The following is an 18072-nucleotide window of genomic DNA, read 5'->3' as shown; positions in this document are numbered from 1 at the left end:
TGTGGAAGCTGTTGATGAAACAGATCCCCGCAGAGTCCGACCAGGGACGAGTGCATGAAGAAAGGACGGTAGGAAGAAACGACGAGACGTCCGACGACCCTTGAAATTAATCAAGAAGACTCTTCAAAGTCGGAAAATTGAAGTTTGTGTATAAATCCCAGGAGTACGTTTCCGTCGAGCGCGGAGCGATTGGGAATACAAGATGATGGAGCAGAAAAGGTCCAGACGAGTCTGGGGAGTTCTTAAAAGATGGAAAGCTGATGCGAGATTGGGAGGTGGATACCAGGGTTCGACGAGTCGACGGGTGTTTTGTACCAACTTTTCTCATTTCCCAGTAAGTCCCCAAGCAGAATCAGAGGGTCAACTCCCCTGCAGATCCAAAGTCTGTAACTTCTCCAGCCGAGTCAGGATGGTTATTCCCGGTAGGTTTACAATGGTGTTTCCTCAGCAGCCAGACCTGAAGGTTGCTATTCCCCGAGTGGAGCGGGTTCAAAGAAATATATCTCCAGCAGTTCCCCGAGTGGAGCGGGTTTCATTGAAATATATCTCCAGCAGTGTTTATCCTACCAGTGGATTGGACAAGTTCCCGTAGCGGACGGATTTTTGCGTCCCCAGCTGAGTTGATTCTACCTATGGGTTGCATGGGTTGTTCCCAGCGGAGTAGCATTCGCTTCCCTAGCAGGGTCAGGATGGTTATCCCCAGCAGGTGATAGATTGATGCTTCCCCAGTCGCCAGGCCTGGAGGTTGCTGTTTTCACAGCAGAGTATCTGTGAGCATTTCCCAGTAAAGTCGTCAGGTATCTGTGAGTATTCCCCAAAGCAGAGTCGGGATCAATATCCTCAGCAAGTCAAAGACTGTTGTATCCCCACAGAGCGTTGGTGGTGCTTATCCCCAGCAGTTTTTCGAGTGGATCGGGTGCAAAGGAGGTTCTTCCCCCAGCAAGGGTTACCTTTTCCCAACAGCAGTGCTATTCCCCAGCAGGGTGGAGTTGGAGCAATGTCGAGTTCCTCAGCAGAGTGTCTCGAGCTCTTCAGAAGAGTCCCTGAGAGGGATACTTTTTATGCATTCATCATAAAAATAGCATAGCATATTGCATAAAAAAAATAATAATAAATCGCGTAGCATTTCCATAATTATGGAGCATTACGCAGAAAAAGATCATGCATCATTGTTGCAAGCATAGAGCTAGTCTCAAGCCGTGGTTACCGTTTGAGAGGTGGTTGTGCCAGAAAGCGAAGACGTTACTCTGTGGAGTTTAGCATCACAACGTCAGATCAGCAATGTTCCCCAGTAGTGCGATATTGGAGGAAATGTTTCCGTCGGACAGAGATGGAAATAATATCAGAAGACGTTACGCGATCAGCGCGATTCCGGGGTTCAAATGGAGAAAAGAAATGCTGAGGCATGTTCTGGGGTTCAAACGGAGAAAATAAATGCTGAGGCATGTTCTGGGGTTCAAATGGAGAAAAGGATATGCTGAGGCATTTTTCTGGGGTTCAAATGAAGATTGGAGTTGAAGATTGTATCCGGGATGAGGTCCTTAGGATTATCTTCTGTTCATGTGTCACCTTAGACTCTGGCCGAGGCCAATGGAGGTCGTTATAGGTGTCTTCGGATGAAGAGATGCACATGCTACCTTCCTTTGTGAAGGTATACCCTCTGACATGTCGCCCTCAGAGTGGTGTTTGGTGTTATTTCCGAAGTTGCCAGCGGAATTATCACGAGAGATTGGAGATCGGGGTTCAAACGGAGAAAAGAAGATGTTGAGGCATTTTCTGGAGATGGGGTTCAAACGGAGAAAGGGAGATGTTGCGGCATCTTCTGGAGAACGGGGTTCATATTGGCGATCGCGAGTTATCGTCAGGCGACTGGGGTTCAAACTGGAGAATGGGGTTCATTATTTGGCAAGCAGGAGAATAGGGTTCAAATGCGGTGATCCGAGGATCATTTGCGCAAGAGAAAATCTTGGGGTTCAAGAAAATGAAAAATAGAGAAAATTTCGGGGTTCAAGAAAAGCATAAAGCAGAAAAAGAAAATAATAATCCCGAGCGGATGAGTGGTGTTTAGGCCATGGTTATCCCTGTGTTACCATTTATTTTGGTATCCAGGTCGACAGCTTCAAATGAAAATTTGTTCAAGCTGAGTTTTTTCCGTTCCGGACGGATTCTTTCAGAAGATTGTGTTCTTCGCCGATGCTGACAGGCGTTGTTAATTATTTCCCATCAGAGTGCAAATTGTTCGTCTGTTCTTGGTATTCAATCACTCTTCATCCTGATCATCTGAAAGCCGAGGCTATTCATATCGACAGGTTCACAGTGGATTGAATAGGGGCAGCTGTAACACCTCAAAATTTGCCCTCCTCTCTTGGGACTAGCATAACATATTGCATAACATTTTTAGGTCATTAGGCATTGCATGTTGCATACCATGTGGTTACATTGTGCAAGTCATCCTCCCAAGTCTTGTTCAGAAGATGAGGAAGTCAATGTGCAAGCTAGGGTTTTATTGACTGATCATTGGCCATCTGAGGATGTGGAGGTCCAAATTAGGGTTTTGTGATTCTCAGAGGATATTGGTCTTCATCTTGATTACAATGATTCATCATCATCATCATGGTTTGATATCATCAAGTTTTGAAGCACATTCCTTGAGATTAGGGTTTTGACCACTGGTCAACCCTAATCAGTTGCCTTGGGCCAGTCAGGGCATGATCAGGAGAAGGGGTCTATGATGGATATGGGGTTTATTATTTGGTTTTATTGTGATTATTGAGGCTAGGGTTTCACCCTTGAGCCATTTCATCAGAGGATTGGGGCTCAGATTGATCTATGCATTGCCAAATTCATCTGTCAGTTGAAAAAGTCAACTGAGGTCAACTGTGCATGATTTTATGGATTTGGAGGAGGAAATGAGTTGGATACACTTCATTCATGTTGAAACAAGTGTTATTTGACATTTCAAAGCTCAAGAATGGAGAGAATCAAGTCAGGACAAAAACTGCCAAAAATAGAAAGTGACTTGTAATAGAAGTTTCCAAAAATGGAAAGTTTTTCACCTCAAGACCACATGTCCAAGGAAGCTTCAAATGAAAAATTGTTCAACATGAAAGTTGTAGATCTTGTTCTCACCTTTCCAAAAAGTCCAAGAACTTGAAAATCCCATGTATGGTTGTCAAGTTATGGTCCAGTGAATTTCAGAAATGACCCATAATCAGGAGGGCATAACTTCCACATGGAGTGTCCAAATTGGATGTTCTTTATATGCACAAACTCCATTTGACATGTACTTTCATGGTGCATAATTGGATTTCTTCAAAAATGGTCAATGCAAAAAGTCAAATTTCAACTGTATAGTTAAAATGACCAGGGGCAAAATTGTCCAACTTGAGAAATAATGGGAATTTTTGGATGGGGATTTTTGCAACACTTCACAAATGGCATTTGAAACTTGTTGGAATACTCATAACACGCCAAGGCTTCATGGTTTGAAAATTGGCTTTTAAAATGAACTTGAAAAAATGAACACATAGCCATCACATGTGGAAAATGCAAAATACTCATCCAATGAACATGAAACAAGTGGCAATAGCTCATGACAGGTGTTTAGGGTTTGTGTGAGCTGTCAATGAGCTGGCATTGGCTGGCATGTGAAGTTACTATTTTGCCCTTGGCTTGAAAATGACACATTTGCTAATCACTTTGTATTTTGCTAATTAGAGTGATTAAGCATGGATTAAGATGAGAGGTATATATTGCTAATCCTAACTAACTTCAGATCAATAATCATAATTCACAAATCACAATAAAAAACTCTCCAAATTCTCCAACTTCTCTCAAGAACACATCACACAAAATTGACCAAATCTCTCTCAATTCTTCATCCTTTTGCACGATTTCTTTTGTGTTGATCTCCATTCATCATCATCTGCAACTGTTTTGGCAAATTGGATTGAGAAAAGCCTTAGATCGTGACTGTCCATACAAGGTCCATCAATGGTGAATCAAGATTTTGTGCATTAGAGACAATCTCCATCGAACCTGAGCATTGCCTTCGACTTCTTGAAGCTTCTAGTCCATCTGTTTTGACATTACACGCGCAAAGAACATCAATCTCGCCACTGCCATTTCAGGTGCTCAGAATTCGAAACTCATGATTTTATGAATAATTGTATGCGTTTTGTAGAGTGAAGAACATAGATCATAGTGATGCTTTTGGTTTGTGAAATGGATTAGTGTAGTTCGTGTAATCTGGATTCAAAGTTTCGAATGCAAACCCTAAGTCGATCGATCCGTGAGATACATGAACATTTAGGATAAATTAGGACGATATTTGAGATCCTCGTGTTGAGACCTTTCCAACCATATGCGGATTGTGGATTTTGGTGAAACTTTTGTGTTCTTCGTGTTCTTGTTGGTTCTGGAAATTTCTGGGTGAAAGTGATGAGGAAAATCGTGTTTGATCTGAATTTCTGTTTGAATGTTCAAATAGCTTGTTTCCCGCGCCACTGTTCACGTTATTTACCATTGTGCCATTAATGAATTCGATTAATTCATATTAATTCAAATAAATTGTAAAAAATCACAAACACCTTAAAAAATTCATGAAAAATTATTAAAAAGTCAGAAAAATATGTGGATTTTTTTGTTGACTTCCTAATTCTCTCTAGAATTTTGTTGACCTATTTTTGGAAATTGTGCATGGAGAAAATTAGGTTTGGCTTAGAGATGTTTGACTTAGGTGCATTTTTGATACATTTTGCCATTCCTATTGTGAAATACTCATGCCTTGAAATAAATGCTTGAAAATTTTTGTGGTGATTATAGACATGCCAAAGGTGATTTACATGTACATTTTGTGAATTTTGGATACCTGTGGATTGAGTTATGAATTTTTGAATCTAGGTGTGACAATTTGTGTCACACCTAGTTAGGTCATCTTTCTGGATTTATTTTCATAACCTAGGCTTGTTGAAATGAAGTGAAATTTTGCATGATTGTTCATTAACATGTTAAGATGCCATGTGAAGTTTTCTGGATTTTTCCATTGCATTTTCTATTTGATTGGTATTTTTCATCTCTGTTGGTCAAACATGCAAGCTTGTGTGACATAGGTTGGTATTATCTTTATGAAATACTCATATGGTATTGAATGAACATGAAATTTGGTATGCTGGTTATAGACACATTATATGACATGATGCTTTTGGTCCCATTCATTTCTTTATTGTTTTCATTGACTTATGAATTTTTGAAGTGAATGCATGTGTTGATGTTATGATTTGGCTCATATAATTGTGTCTGCTTTTCTTGATTTTCATTGACATGGTTCCTTTGGTCCAATTGAGCTGAAAATTGACATGCTATACCTTGAATATGTCCTGTTTAGGTGTAAATTATTTGAGGATTTTTGGAATTGTTTTGATATGGAATTGAGTGCAATAGTTCTGTTTGGGTGTTTGGTGTTATGTTTGACCTAGTTTGATTTGTTTTGTGCATAAAATGAATATGATGAATGATATAAACATGGGATCAATTGCCTTGGCTTTCTATTTGTTTTAATTTGAGTTTGGTTGGAGATTGCTCGCTGTTTAGACATTTTTGCCACTTTTGGACCATAGGCTTGGCCTAGTGGTCCAGTTTCTCACATTTGCTTGATTTTTCAGGATGAAAAGCACAAGGAGATTGAATCAAGTTAATTCAATTGAGTTTGTTGGATGTTTGTACACTAATATAACTTTGTTTTGTAGGTTGTGAAGCTTGAGCTTGAGCTTATAGCTTGCCTTTGTGTGCATTAATCTGTATAGTCTGACTAATTAACATTTGCTGGTTATTGTTGTCTGTCTGAGTACTGATGATACTTGATTGTTTTCAGGTACCTTTAGTTGCTTACAGTTCTTTAAGAACTTGCTTGCTGCTGCTTGGTTTTTTGAACCACTTGAGGTAGGACTTCTATTCTTCATGTAGTCTGGAGACCCGGTCTGTTATTTGACCGGGCAAACTGTCTGAAGTCCTCCTTAAGAGGCGATGTTTGTGATTGTTTAATTTTGTGCCTAAGCAGGTAAAGTCCTTAATCAAGGCAATTGGTGGAAGCCAAGGGATATGCAATCTATCCCCCACTATTCTGTGAGTCGTCCCTCTGCTCACACGGCTGTGTGTTGATGCATTGGGACACAAACCCAAGATCTTGTGTTGTTGCACAATCGAGTCAGAGTCTTTGAGCGTAGAAGGGTCCCTCCATTCTAGACCCACGCTCCTTTGTCTGAAGCTCTCCCTGGTCAGGGATAAGAGCTGTGAGGTCTCATCCTCACTTCACCTTTTCATCTGCTTCACCTTAGCCTCGTAATGGCAAGGTTAAGAGCGAATAATACCCATGTACAGACGACTTGCTTCGGCAGTCAAACCCATTGGTTGAGCCCACTTGATTGGTTATAGTGTGTGCTTTGTGAATATTTGGTTGACATGGTTGTTTGAAATGCTTGTATGATGCCTGTATGCTTGTATGCTTGCTTTCTTCCTGGATAGGAGTAGCTTGCAGTTGTGCAAGTAGGTAGAAACCTGAACGTAGGGTAACGATGCATGACAACACTAGGCTCGAGTACAGCTCCCTGGTAGTGTGTCTTCCCTCGGTTTCTGGCTAGTTTTTCTTTCCCTTGAGGGGGAACTACATCGCCCTGATCCTTGTTCCAGACGAGGTATGTAGGCAGGAGGTCGAGCGAGACCTCTCCGGGCACTTTTTTTTCTTTTTGTGTGTGTTTACCTGTTATCTGATTGTGTGTTTGGTTCGGATGCTGACGTAAGTCCAGTGATTGGCAGTCGGGCTCCACGTTTGCCCTTTTGGGTGTGTTTTGGTTCGGATGCTGACGTAATTCCATCGAGTGGTTGTCGGGCTCCATGTTTGCCATCTGTTTGTGCGTTTTGTGTTGTTTGGCGTGCGTAAGCCGAACTACAGTGGCTCTGATTCTCGTTCCAGACGAGATATGTAGGCACAAGACGCGATGTCCTATCGAGCTCCCTTCTCTTAACCCCACCTGCGTTCCCCGTGTGTGTGTGTGATGTTTTAGCAACCTTTTCTTTTTTTAGAACGTGGATCCCGTCGAGTACGACGGACGTGAGGGGTGCTAATACCTTCCCCTTGCGTAACCGACTCCCTTACCCTTTCTCTTTGGTCGCGAGACCATTTCCTTTCCAGGTTTCTCTGAGCGTTTCCTTTCCCTATCTTGGGATAAATAACGCGCAGTGGCGGCTCTGTGTTGTGTTTTTTATTTGAGTCCCGCCGGTTGTTTTTTTTTTTCGCGGATGCGACAGCTGGCGACTCTGCTGGGGACCACTGATGTAGACCTATGCTGGTCCATCTTCCCTAAGCGAGTCTCTCCTAGCGTTTTAGGATAGTTTAGGTTGCTTGTGTTGTATTATTTATTGCATTTATTATTCTAACCACTGTATATATTTGCATTAAGTATGTGCATGCATCATTCTATCATGTTGTCGTCCTCTGTGCAGGTGGTTCCTCTGTTTGAGGTGGGTGTTCTGAGTGGGGCTAAAACCCAGGCCCGAGTATACACCTAGGATTAGCGTAGTCTCGCGTCGCTCACATGTCGGTTGGGCATGATGTTGCGAGGTGACATACCACAAGCCGGACGAGGTTCATCTGAGAAGTGCTCTTCCAGTGGGGTTTTCCACTTTGGTTGGGTTATCTCTTTTGAGCCGTTGACTCTGGTGACCGATCATTTCCCGGATCTTTGGTTTAGACGATCTCAAGGGAGCTACAATGGCACACCCGAAAGGGCAAACCCATTGAGTATCTCTGCCCGATTGTCGAGACTATTATCCGCCTTAGGGTGACCTGATTAGAATTTACCTGTGAGGGGAGGGTGATTCTTTCAGATGCATGTTCAGATGGTGACTTTTGTTCCGTGGATCAGAGTCGTATTTATAAGTCGGATTTATGGGCATTTCTTGCCGAGACGCCGGAGTGCTGTCCGAGTTATTTATCAGTGGGAATCCGTTTATTTCAGGATTCCCCGGGCCGAGTTATTTATCAGTGGGGATCCGTTTATTTCAGGATTCCCCGGGCCGATTCAGATGGTTGTGAGTGTCTGCTCAGAGACTGATGATGATGATGATGTATCTGTCTTCCGTTTATTTCGGAACCCTTGAGTTGGATTTGTGGTTACATTTTCGCCTTCAGATGGTTATGATCAGTTCAGAGACCAGGTTTCAGTGCAGATGATCAGATGGCTTGGAGGATGGCAATGCATTGCATTCATTCATCAGCATCATTACATCTTGCATCAATTACATCTAACACATGTTTACCCATATGCAGGGACCCTGTTGATCGAGATCCTGGTTGAGAGATTTTCTATCCAGATATGAGAAGACCCGGTTTGAAGGATGATGTTGCCTACAGTTTTTTCGACCCAGAGATCAGTGTGCTGAAGGATATGATAGCTTTGATTGCTCCCGACCATGTGGGGTTGTTTCGTGAGGTGTATGGGGGGATTCTGAAGATGGTTTTCAGACTCACTGACAGAGACAGGAGTGCCATTCATACTCTTCTTCAGTTTTATGATCCTGAGCTGAGGTGTTTTGTCTTCCCAGATTACGTACTTGGGCCGTTGATGGAAGATTATGCTGACATTTTGGGTAGTCATATCAGAGATCAGGTTCCTTTCTATGCTACCAAGGAGGAACCCGACATTGGAGGGATTGCCCGTGCTCTTTATTTGAGTCCGGAGATGGTAAAGGGTAATCTGAAAGAGAAGGGGAAGTTGCCTGGTTTTCATCTCAGTTTCCTGGAGGCTAGGGCTAAGGAGCAGGCAGAGTTGGGTAACTGGAAAGCTGTTTGTGCTTTGATCGCTGCGGGCATTTATGGTATCATTCTGTTTCCTAACCAGAAGAACTTTGTGGATATCAATGCCATTCGCTTGTTTGTTCGAGGAAATCCTATTCCCACCTTGATTGGAGATGTCTATTACTCGGTCCATAACCGGAACGAGAAGAGGCGTGGGGGATTGATTCGATGCTGTGCACAGTTACTATACAAGTGGTTTATGAGTTACTTGCCTTCCAAGGGTGCTTTTGTTCTTCTGGGCCAGAATGTTAATTGGGCGACCAAGCTGATGGGTTTGAGGGCCAAGGACATAGATTGGACTCACAGTAGTGGGGTTGGACAGGATTTCATTTGCAGCTGTAGGGGTTTTCCCAATGTACCGCTTATAGGAGTTCAGGGTTGCATTAATTATAACCCGACACTTCTTAAGAGGCAGATGGGATTTGCTTTGGAGCTTCCACCATATAAGAGTGATGTTCAGGAATCTGTGTACTTCCCAGTTGAGGGTAATCAGGCCAGGGTGAAGCAGGTAGCTGAGGCATGGCGCAGCATTCAAAGGAAAGGCAAGGTTTCTTGGGGTAGAGCTAATAACAGATCTTTTCCTCCATTCGATGACTGGCTCAGTAAGAGAGTGGAGCTTACTTGTCTACCGTTTCCTATGGTTGACCCTTGGTATCCGTTGGTTGAAGAGACTCCTTCTACTGTCAGTATGGACGAGTTCTTAGAGATGAAGCGGGAGAGAGATCAGTTGCTCGCAGAGAAGACGGAATTGGAGATGAGTGTTGCTCGGGTTCAGAGGGTTAATCAGGAGCTCAAGGGGAAGATGGAAGATCAAGACAAGCGGCATGCCCTGGAAGCAAAGCGCTTCGAGATGGATACTGCCTATTATGGGAAGGTCAGTCAGGCCTTGGCATCTTCAGCAAAGGAGCATGACATCACCAAAGAGAGATTGGCTAGAGCTTCGAAGGTCATTGAAGATGAGAAGAGAAGGCAAATCTTGGTGAAAGATCAGAGGGATAACAGAGTCCGAGTCCTCATTGCTGAGTGGGAGGCGAAACTGAGAGTTAAGGAGTCAGAGAATCTGAGGATTATTGCTGAGTGGGAAGCTAAGCTGAGGGTTAAGGAGTCAGAGAACATGAAGATCGTCACCGAGAGAGATCACTACATGGCAGAGAGAGATCACTACTTCAGACAGATGAAGATTCATCAGAAAGAAGTGGGGAGATTGCAGTAGGAGAACACCGAGCTCAGGTTCGCCGCAGAGTTCGCAAGGATGGAAGATGAGATAGGGCCATCTGTGGGACCCTCATCCAGTTAGATCTTTCATTTGTTTTGGATTACCGTCAGGCTTGTTGACGGAATTCACTTGCTTGTATTTCTTTCCTGATTCTGGAGGATTGTATTTGAATTTTATCCGGTTTGATGTATGACTATGGCACTGTTTGTGCACTTTTGGCTATGTGATGGTTATATTTTCATTCAGTGATTGGTTTCCAAGCTTTACTTGCTTTACCGTATGCACTCACACAAGCACACACATGGTTGGGGGTATCATGCTAAAACACATATCTCCGATCTGCACGACAAAATCAGATGCTGAATATCGGAATATTAATGCCGGATTATTATTTGTCTCGATGATGCCAGGGTCGAGAGACAAAGTGTCCTCATATGGATAGACACTGCATTCATGCATTGATCATAATAACTTGTGCTTTATTTTGCAGGTATCTGTTACTAACGTGCTTGATTATGACAGGAATCATTGCTCGTGCTCGTAGAACTGTACCTTTGCACTCAACACGCCCTCACAGATACTTCACCAGACGCAATACTCCTCGACTGATGGATCTTCCGAACACTGACATTCTTGAGTTGAAGGACAAGATGACTGAGCTGATCAACATCATGCAGGGTTTTGCAGTTGGTCAAAAAGCTTTGGCTGACAAAGTTGAGAAGCTCGAGCGGGCTTCAGCTGCTAACAGTGTTGTTAATCTGGATGGTGTCTCCAACCAGGGGCTCGGTGGATCCAGAGACGGTGAAAAAAGAGCAACCGTGGGTTTGGTGAATGACAATGCTGCTGGTTTCGGTGCTGCTACAGGTGGTCAACCCGGTCTGGGGCAGAATATGAAGGACGGTCTGTTGCCTCCATTCTACGGGTTTGATGATGACAGAGAGGAAGACAGGGAAGCAGACCAGTTTTCAATGCATAATGAGCCTTTGGGTCAGTATGGTGCCCAACCACAGAATAAGGAGATTCAGCTGCTGGCTGACAAGATCAGAGCTCTGGAAAGCCATGCCATTCCCGGGGTTGTCAACATGTCCAACATGGGGCTGGTCGAGGGGATTGTGATCCCACAAAAGTTCAAGGCGCCCGCATTTGACAAATATAATGGGAGTTCCTGCCCGGAAACTCATCTGCAAGCCTTTGTCCGCAAGATCTCTGCATACACTACAGATCAAAAGCTTTGGATGTACTTCTTCCAAGACAGTCTGTCTGGAGGATCCTTGGAATGGTATACCAAGCTGAAATCTTCTGATATCAAAAGCTGGCAGGATCTTGGCGATGCCTCCTTTAAACAGTACCAATTCAATGCTGACATGGCTCCGAGTCGTACCCAGTTGCAGGGTATGTCTCAGAAGTCAAGTGAAGGGTTTAAAGAGTATGCACAACGTTGGAGGGAGTTGGCTGCCAGAGTTCAACCTTCGCTGGTGGATCGGGAGATGTCTGATCTATTCATGGGTACCCTGCAGGGGGTTTTTGCTGAAAGAATGGTTGGATGCCCGGTTACCAACTTTGCTAATATTGTGGTGGCAGGGGAGAGAATTGAAAGTTGGCTGAAGATGGGGAAAATACAAGGAAGTGTTTCGTCATCAGGATCAAAGAAGCCATTCGGGAATGGTCAGCGCAAGAATGAGGGTGAATCAAATGCTGTGTATGCCCAAAGGGGACACGGTGGGGATCGTTACTACCAGCACACTGCTGCTGTGACCATCCCTGCTGGTAATCAGTCAGTACGACAGCAACGTCAGCCACCTCAACAGAGAGCTGGGTATCAGGTGAGGGGAAAAGGGGTTGATCGCCATTTTGACAAGCCGCCTGTGACACATGCTGTTTTGTTCAAGAAGCTGATGGATCTTGGGTTGGTTCAGCCGAGGGCGATGGTTCCGATGAGAACAGATCAGAGGCCTCCTAACTATGATGAGAACGCCCAGTGTGAATTCCATTCTGGAACACCGGGGCATAACATTGAGGGCTGTAGAGCATTCAAGAATGTTGTCCAGGATCTGGTAGACTCCAAGGCTATCAATTTTGCGCCATCTCCGAATGTTAATGCTAATCCCATGCCGGCGCATGGTCAGGCGATGGTGAGTGCAATTGCTGAAGATTCAGGTCACACCGGTGCGGTAGGTGAAGAGACTGACAGTAATTGTGAGTTTGATGGTTGGATAAAGCCGTGCGCACCAGGGATGGAAGTCCAGAACTGGAAGGCCTAAAAAGATCAGCACTGACACTCATCCGGAAGAGTAATGATTTCTGTTTTGATTTTATCTGCATGAAAGCCTTATGTGTTGCCCGACACGTAATGGTTCATTGTAAGGGCCACCTCATGTTCATAATTTGCATTTCTGCATCATAAATAAATGGATGTTTTTCAGTCAAAAAGCGGTGTTCCCTGTTTTTCATTTATTTTTGCAGTTTAAAAACAAATAAAAATGGCAATGTTTGTTTTCATTTTCCTTTTTTGATTTGTCTCGTCCGAATTCAAAAATAATTCTCCGGATCTCTTTGATAACGATTTGGTTACACCTCATATGACTTCGACAATCCAATCTATCATGCCAAAGAAGAAGGCGAAGAAGATTGTGATCTGCTGGAATTAGCCAGGTTGTTTAAACAAGAGGAGAAGGTGATTCAGCCGCATGCGGAGCGGATTGAGATTGTTATTCCAAGCACCGCCGAGGTCAGGAAGGAAGTGAAAATTGGGAGCCGCTGCAGAGGCGAGTTGAGAGCAGAATGGTAGCCTTGTTGAAAGAGCATGTGGATACCTTCGCCTGGTCATGTCAGGATATGCCAGGGTCGGATACCGATGTCGTTGCGCACAAGCTACCGTGGAGAGAAGACTGTCCTCTAGACAAGCAGAACGCCAATGCCGCGTATCATGGTGACTTTGTTTCATGATATGATTCATCATGAAATTGAATGCTATGTTGATGACATGATAGCAAAGTCCCAAACAGAAGAGGGGCATTTGGTAGATCTGGCAAAGTTGTTTGACCGGCTGAGACAGTTCAGACTGAGGTTGAATCCGAACAAGTGCACATTCGGAGTGCGGTCCGGTAAATTGCTGGGGTTCATTGTGAGTGAGAAAGGAATCGAGGTTGATCCTGCAAAAGTAAGAGCAATAAAAGAAATGCCTGAACCGAGAACAGAGAAAGAGGTTCGTGGTTTCTTAGGTAGATTGAACTACATTTCACGGTTCATATCTCACCTAACAGCCACGTGCGAACCGATATTCAAATTGTTGAGAAAAGATCAAATGGTCAGGTGGAATGATGATTGCCAAGCGGCATTTGAAAAAATAAAAGAGTATTTGCAGGAGCCTCCAATTCTGATGCCTCCTGTGGAGGGAAGACCGTTAATTCTGTACCTGACAGTCCTCGAGGGGTCTATGGGGTGCGTATTGGGGCAGCATGACGAGTCTGGTCGAAAAGAGCATGCCATATACTACCTTAGCAAAAAGTTTACCGACTGTGAAACAAGATATTCACTGCTCGAGAAAACTTGCTGTGCTTTGGTCTGGGCCGCTCGCCGACTAAGGCAGTACATGCTGGTTCATACCACTTTGTTGATTTCCAAGATGGATCCGATCAAGTACATTTTTGAAAAGCCAGCATTGACCGGACGGGTTGCGAGGTGGCAAATGATCTTGACTGAATATGATATACAGTATACCTCTCAGAAGGCGATTAAGGGGAGTGTATTGTCTGATTACCTCGCCCAGCAACCTATTGATGATTATCAACCGATGAAGTTTGAATTCCCTGATGAGGACATCATGTTTCTCAAATCGAAAGATTGCGAGGAACCAATCCTGGAGGAGGGGCCTGACCCTGAATCCGAATGGATTCTGATGTTTGATGGGGCCGTTAACGTGAACGGAAGCGGTGTTGGTGCTGTTTTGGTTACGCCGAAAGGATCCCACATTCCTTTTGCTGCCCGGCTAACGTTTGAATGCACCAACAACGTGGCTGAATATGAAGCTTGTATATTGGGGATTGAGGAGGCGATTGATTTGAGGATCAAGAACCTTGTCATATATGGAGATTCAGCTCTGGTGATAAATCAGGTTAACGGAAAATGGTATACGCATCAATCTCATTTGGTTCCATATCGAGATTATACGAGGAGATTATTGACGTTTTTCACCAAGGTGAAGTTGCATCATGTGCCCAGAGAGGAGAATCCTTTGGCAGATGCTTTGGCTACTCTGGCCGCCTTGATTAAGGTGCAGTGGTGGAATCAGTTCCCCAGTGTGGAGGTAGGTCGTCTGGATAGACCGGCTTATGTGTTTGCTGTTGATACAGCGCCTGATGATGAGAAGCCGTGGTATTATGATATCAAGCGCTATCTTGAGACTCAAGAGTATCCTGAGGGAGCATCGAAGAAGGATCGAAAGACTCTGCGGAGGTTAGCCATGGTGTTCTACTTGAATAAGGATGGGGTTTTGTACAAGAGGAATTTTGATTGGGTCTTGCTCAGATGTGTTGATGATGCAGAAGCAAGCCAATTGAGGAAAGAGGTTCACGAAGGATCGTTTGGTACCCATGCCAGTGGGAATGCAATGGTAAAGAAGCTGCTGAGGGCGGGCTATTATTGGATGACAATGGAGGCCCAATGTTTTAACTTCGTGCGGAAGTGTCATAAATGCCAGGTTTATGCTGATAAGGTGCACGTGCCTCCAAATCCGTTGAGTTTAATGTCGTCTCCATGGCCGTTTGCTATGTGGGGCATTGATATGATTGGAAAGATTGAGCCGACTGCCTCGAATGGACACAGATTCATATTAGTGGCTATTGATTACTTCACCAAGTGGGTTGAAACAGCCTCTTATACGAACGTGACGAAGCAGGTCGTTGCCAGGTTTCTCAAGAGAGACATCATTTGCAGATATGGGGTTCCCGAGAGAATCATTACTGATAATGGTTCTAATTTGAATAATAAGATGATGGTAGAGCTGTGCCGGGAATTCAAGATTGAGCATCACAATTCTTCTCCTTATCGTCCGAAGATGAATGGGGCGGTTGAGGCAGCCAACAAGAATATTAAGAAGATTGTGCAGAAAATGGTGGTAACCTACAAAGATTGGCATGAGATGCTGCCGTTTGCATTGCATGGGTATCGAACGTCGGTACGTACGTCCACTGGGGCAACTCCATTCTCATTGGTATATGGGATGGAGGCGGTATTACCTGTGGAAGTTCAGATTCCCTCCTTGAGAGTCCTGATGGACGTAAAGTTGCAAGAGGCTTAATGGGTAAGGACCCGGTATGAAGAGTTGAGCCTGATTGAGGAAAAGAGGCTAGCAGCCATCTGTCATGGGCAGTTGTATCAGCAACGTATGAAGCGTGCTTTTGACAGAAAGGTGCGACCTCGGGTATATCACGTGGGTGATATGGTGCTGAAAAGGATCCTTCCTCCTCAAAACGATCGAAGGGGCAAATGGACGCCGAATTATGAAGGTCCATTTGTGGTCAAGAAGGTTTTCTCTGGTGGAGCCTTGTTGTTAACGACCATGGATGGCGAGGATTTTCCATCCCCTGTGAATGCGGACGCAGTTAAAAAATACTTCGTGTAAATAGACCCGCTGGACGAAAAGAATAAAACAGTCCAGGCAAAAATGGGCATCCCGGCGAACCAAAAACAGAAAGAAAGGTTCGGGCAAAAATTAGGGATAAAAATGAAAATGTACACCCGGCAAGTCGAAAACCTGAAAAGGCGACTTGGGCAAAAAAGGGTATCCCGGTGGACTGAAAACCCGAGAGGGCGGTCCAGGCAAAAGAGGGATTGAAACGAACAACTGCGTCCATCATGATCGTTTGCGCTTTGGTTAAAGCATCATGGATAATACCCGGTAGGGATCAGTTGGAATCGTCTTGTTCAGAAGGCAGAAAGCATGGAGAGTCTGAGGACATATGGGGTGTAACCGAGTTGGAACTCGATGAGATCACGGGTTTCACATTTCCATTAGGATAGATTTTTCCTTTTGTGCAATTACCTCTTTTCAGGAATGGCTTCCTTTGTATTGCTCATTTGAGCCACACACTTTTTCCAATCAATAAAATGCATATTCAGTCAAATGATTTTGTTTTTGTTTTCATTACCGCTTTGATTGCAAAAACATCCAGATATTTTTGATAAAGAATCTTTGCATTTTAAGACATACAGGTTCCTTCCAATGCATGTTTATAAGATTGAAAACTTGAAATCTTATTTGGAAGGTTGAGTGACCCAAGTGTTGAAATCTTGACACGCCCGGGGCACGGTTTTATCTAACGATCTGTTTTGCAGGAACTGTTAGGCATTTCCATTCACTTGCAGGTTGTGATGTGGAAGCTGTTGATGAAACAGATCCCCGCAGAGTCCGACCAGGGACGAGTGCATGAAGAAAGGACGGTAGGAAGAAACGACGAGACGTCCGACGACCCTTGAAATTAATCAAGAAGACTCTTCAAAGTCGGAAAATTGAAGTTTGTGTATAAATCCCAGGAGTACGTTTCCGTCGAGCGCGGAGCGATTGGGAATACAAGATGATGGAGCAGAAAAGGTCCAGACGAGTCTGGGGAGTTCTTAAAAGATGGAAAGCTGATGCGAGATTGGGAGGTGGATACCAGGGTTCGACGAGTCGACGGGTGTTTTGTACCAACTTTTCTCATTTCCCAGTAAGTCCCCAAGCAGAATCAGAGGGTCAACTCCCCTGCAGATCCAAAGTCTGTAACTTCTCCAGCCGAGTCAGGATGGTTATTCCCGGTAGGTTTACAATGGTGTTTCCTCAGCAGCCAGACCTGAAGGTTGCTATTCCCCGAGTGGAGCGGGTTCAAAGAAATATATCTCCAGCAGTTCCCCGAGTGGAGCGGGTTTCATTGAAATATATCTCCAGCAGTGTTTATCCTACCAGTGGATTGGACAAGTTCCCGTAGCGGACGGATTTTTGCGTCCCCAGCTGAGTTGATTCTACCTATGGGTTGCATGGGTTGTTCCCAGCGGAGTAGCATTCGCTTCCCTAGCAGGGTCAGGATGGTTATCCCCAGCAGGTGATAGATTGATGCTTCCCCAGTCGCCAGGCCTGGAGGTTGCTGTTTTCACAGCAGAGTATCTGTGAGCATTTCCCAGTAAAGTCGTCAGGTATCTGTGAGTATTCCCCAAAGCAGAGTCGGGATCAATATCCTCAGCAAGTCAAAGACTGTTGTATCCCCACAGAGCGTTGGTGGTGCTTATCCCCAGCAGTTTTTCGAGTGGATCGGGTGCAAAGGAGGTTCTTCCCCCAGCAAGGGTTACCTTTTCCCAACAGCAGTGCTATTCCCCAGCAGGGTGGAGTTGGAGCAATGTCGAGTTCCTCAGCAGAGTGTCTCGAGCTCTTCAGAAGAGTCCCTGAGAGGGATACTTTTTATGCATTCATCATAAAAATAGCATAGCATATTGCATAAAAAAAATAATAATAAATCGCGTAGCATTTCCATAATTATGGAGCATTACGCAGAAAAAGATCATGCATCATTGTTGCAAGCATAGAGCTAGTCTCAAGCCGTGGTTACCGTTTGAGAGGTGGTTGTGCCAGAAAGCGAAGACGTTACTCTGTGGAGTTTAGCATCACAACGTCAGATCAGCAATGTTCCCCAGTAGTGCGATATTGGAGGAAATGTTTCCGTCGGACAGAGATGGAAATAATATCAGAAGACGTTACGCGATCAGCGCGATTCCGGGGTTCAAATGGAGAAAAGAAATGCTGAGGCATGTTCTGGGGTTCAAACGGAGAAAATAAATGCTGAGGCATGTTCTGGGGTTCAAATGGAGAAAAGGATATGCTGAGGCATTTTTCTGGGGTTCAAATGAAGATTGGAGTTGAAGATTGTATCCGGGATGAGGTCCTTAGGATTATCTTCTGTTCATGTGTCACCTTAGACTCTGGCCGAGGCCAATGGAGGTCGTTATAGGTGTCTTCGGATGAAGAGATGCA

Source organism: Lathyrus oleraceus, chromosome 7 (genome assembly GCF_024323335.1).
Source record: "Lathyrus oleraceus cultivar Zhongwan6 chromosome 7, CAAS_Psat_ZW6_1.0, whole genome shotgun sequence".
Classification (NCBI taxonomy): domain Eukaryota; kingdom Viridiplantae; phylum Streptophyta; class Magnoliopsida; order Fabales; family Fabaceae; genus Lathyrus; species Lathyrus oleraceus.
Note: the sequence above shows the minus strand (reverse complement) of the source record.